The sequence below is a fragment of the Octopus bimaculoides genome, chromosome 25 (assembly GCF_001194135.2).
Source record: "Octopus bimaculoides isolate UCB-OBI-ISO-001 chromosome 25, ASM119413v2, whole genome shotgun sequence".
In the NCBI taxonomy this organism is placed as follows: Eukaryota; Metazoa; Mollusca; class Cephalopoda; order Octopoda; family Octopodidae; genus Octopus; species Octopus bimaculoides.
This window is the reverse complement of record NC_069005.1, coordinates 23,238,340-23,241,625: the sequence shown is the minus strand read 5'-3', so window position 1 is coordinate 23,241,625 and position 3,286 is coordinate 23,238,340. Positions and strand designations below refer to the sequence as shown.

At 38.1% G+C, this 3,286-nt stretch overlaps 1 protein-coding gene across 1 annotated transcript in view; it reads left to right on the top strand.

Moving 5' to 3' along the window:
• Window positions 1–3,286, top strand: part of LOC106872702 (homeodomain-interacting protein kinase 2) — an 82,392-nt gene that overhangs the window by 50,897 nt on the left and 28,209 nt on the right. The gene's annotated exons all lie outside the window — the stretch shown is intronic.

Below are 3,286 nucleotides of genomic sequence, written 5' to 3'. Positions count from 1 at the left end.
ATATATGGTTTCTATCTGGAATATAAGGTATCTTTTCTCTCACGGAATAAAATAAATTATCGCAGCCTGGGAACTTATTTGCCGATAGAGGCTATGACTAATGTTGCTATTATTTTTTTTTTCATTCTACTGTTAGTTTCCCCTCTATATTTGTCTATACTTCTGCCTCTCTTACTCTTCATTCTGCTTGAAATCTCAGCAAAATAAAGAGCTATTCTGTCTAGTGTCAACTGTTGGAATTGAATCACCATAAAAGAAGTTAACGTAGGTAATAGGGAACTCTTGTTTCCTCACAAAACTTGTTAAAAATAAATTGTTTGTGTTTCTTTAAAGAAAGAAATGAATTAAGTGCAAGAGACTTGTCCAGCAAATAACAATCAGGTCAGCATTGCTCCAGCAGATCTATATAAGCAATGGTGTTCCAGCCATGACCATTATGTCTTTTCTTTTATAAATAAGGGATCACATTGTCCAATGTATCTTCTTTTATTTTAAAAGTCAGGTGTGATTTGTGGGAGCTTTGACTTTTATTTCTAGCAAGTCAACTAACCAAGTAGAGAGTGAAAACACTTCTCATCCAGGCTAGTGATATAAAATGTAGTAAGTAAAGTAAAATCTCTAGCTGGTGACTGGAGTGGGAGGCTGTCCTCTCAACTGATGCATTGCATGGGTGCAGCTGGATGGTGGACTCTGGTAATGATGTTATTCCACGCTATCCGATCCATGGCGCTGGCCTTAGCATGCTTGAGGTTGATGTGCTGCGACTTCAAGACTTCCTCAATTTGTTTTGCCCATGTCTTCTTTGGTGTGCTGCACTGGATTCTCTAGAGCATGGGTCGTTACCACCACAAAAGTTGGTGGTGTGGTAGTCTTCCAGTGCCCATCTGGATGATGTGGCCATACCACTGTAGCTTATGCTGCTGAACTCGGTCTTCAATGGTCAGCTGCTGCTGCTGGCATTGTTCTCAGATGTTGTTTGAGATTCAGCAGAGTAGAGAAACATCAAGGCTCTGACGAAGTCACCACATTTGTAATAACATGATATAATAGACTTAATGTCATCATCATCATAATCATCATGCCTGTTTTCCCATGTTTTTTTTTTTATAGTTTTGTAGACCTGAGTATCCCAGTTATTCCTCTTTTGTCCTGTGTTGTTGTTTGTGAGGTTCAATATGCTGAGATCTCAACACACCACATCTTCCACTCTCTCTCTCTTTCTCGATCAATCGACACCTATAGTAGAACTCTTCATTGTTAGCCTTCAGCACTTTTAGTTACATTCACGACCCTACAGTTGTATTTGCTTCTACATACATCAGGTATGGCTCTGTGGTTTAAAACCTTCTTTTCTAACCATGTAGATTTGGGTTCAGTCCCACTGCATGGCACACTTGGACAAGTGTCTTCTACTACAGCCCTGGGCCAAACAAAGCCTTATGAGAAATTTGGTGGACAGAAACTGGAAGAAGCCTATTGTGTGTATTTGTGTATCCTTGTTTTGACATTATGTGATGGCTACGAAAGAGCATCATTGTCATATAAGCAATGTTATTCATTTCCTGTCCCTTATGGAAAATATGTCTGGCCATGGGGTAATAGTATCTTACCTGGATGCAGGTGAGCATTGGTGACAGGAAAGGCAACTGGCTTTAGAAAATCTGCCCCAACAAATTCCATCTGATGCATGGAAAGATGAATATCAAATGATAATGATGTTGACATCAGCTGTTGTTTTTAATATTTGCTATTTTCTTGACCCTTCCTTACTCCAGTTTCTATACTTTCGCTGTCCACTTTCAGCACTAATTAAATCAACTAGGGTACAGAAACTATTAACTATGTCCATTAAATCACTTGAGTAACCCACGGAGTTCATTTTATGGATACTCCTACTGCTAATTACTCTTCAGCATTTTGTGCATCTAAAGTCTTGGTTCTCTGTTAATACACCCATGATCCCACCACATATTTAGTGTATCCATTGTTTACACTGAGTACACTGTATCAAGTACCTATCTGTTCCCTTCTTGCAGATCAAGCAGAGATGGCACTAAGATGTCTTTCTGTTTTCTATGAACTCCTACTTTGACTTTTATTTACTCTTTCTTAATATTAACCACTTTATGTAGCATCGACAACTGTGAAGGACCATCTAGTACATATGGATGACAGTGATATTAAGACACGTCAAGCTAAGAAAATATTGCTGTCATCCATACTTACAGGCTTGTCTTTTACAGGTGTTGTTGCCACATAGTGAAAAGCACCCAGCACACTCTCGGAAGGGCATCCAGTCGTAGAAATCAAGCCACGACAGACAGTTGGAGTCTGGGCAGCTCTTGTCAAACCGTCCAACCCATGCCAACATGGAAAGGATGTTAAATGTTGATGACGATTATCTCTGTTATGTTGACCTTTAGGCTTTAGATCTTTCTTTAGGTGTGGAACTTTGCTTGGTCTTTAACTATGTTGACTTTTGGAGTTTTAACCATTCTTCCAGCTTTGCAACCATGTGGCTTCTGATCAGCCCAGATCTAGCAGACTTATGATCGAAGGTATATCCACTTTGAGGGTTACTGAGGACTACATTACCTTAGGTGTCATTTCCCCCCTTTTTTTTTATTAGATGACAGGATATAATTTGAGGGAGATTTGATTGTTATTGTCCCACATGTAAAATGTCCCACATATTCAAATAAGAAACTGTCCATTATCAGAGACCCTTGATACAAAGACCCCTTATACAAAAAAAATAAATAAAATCTGTTTAAGCTTTTAATACCAAAACAATGATTGGATAGAAATGGCTTTCAACACTCCATAAGGTTATTCAATGCACAATAATTATCTGGTTAATTAATACATAATGATATTTTGCTTAACGTGTGATTGCATGCATATCTCTGAATTTGTAAATTTGAAGATAGATTATTTTTGGATTTGCTGTGTGAGTGTTTCTGCTTGACTTGCAGAGGATTCAGTTTTGTTGTCAGCACATTATAGTAAAGGGACTGTTGAGTTACAAATGCAGACACTGTTTTGTGTGTGTATGTGTGTGTGTGTATATGATTTGGAGAGTTGAAATAAATGACTCATAGTATATATGACTGGTCATAGAATAGTTAGCACTCAAGTCATATGGAAACCTTGTAGCTTTCAACAAGTGAACAATGCTAAATATTCTCAGCTAACAGAAAAGAATTTTTTTTATAGGATGTGAGGAAGTATGTAGTAGAACTCTCTTTCTCTCTCTCTCTCTCTCTCTCTCTCTCTCTCTCTCTCT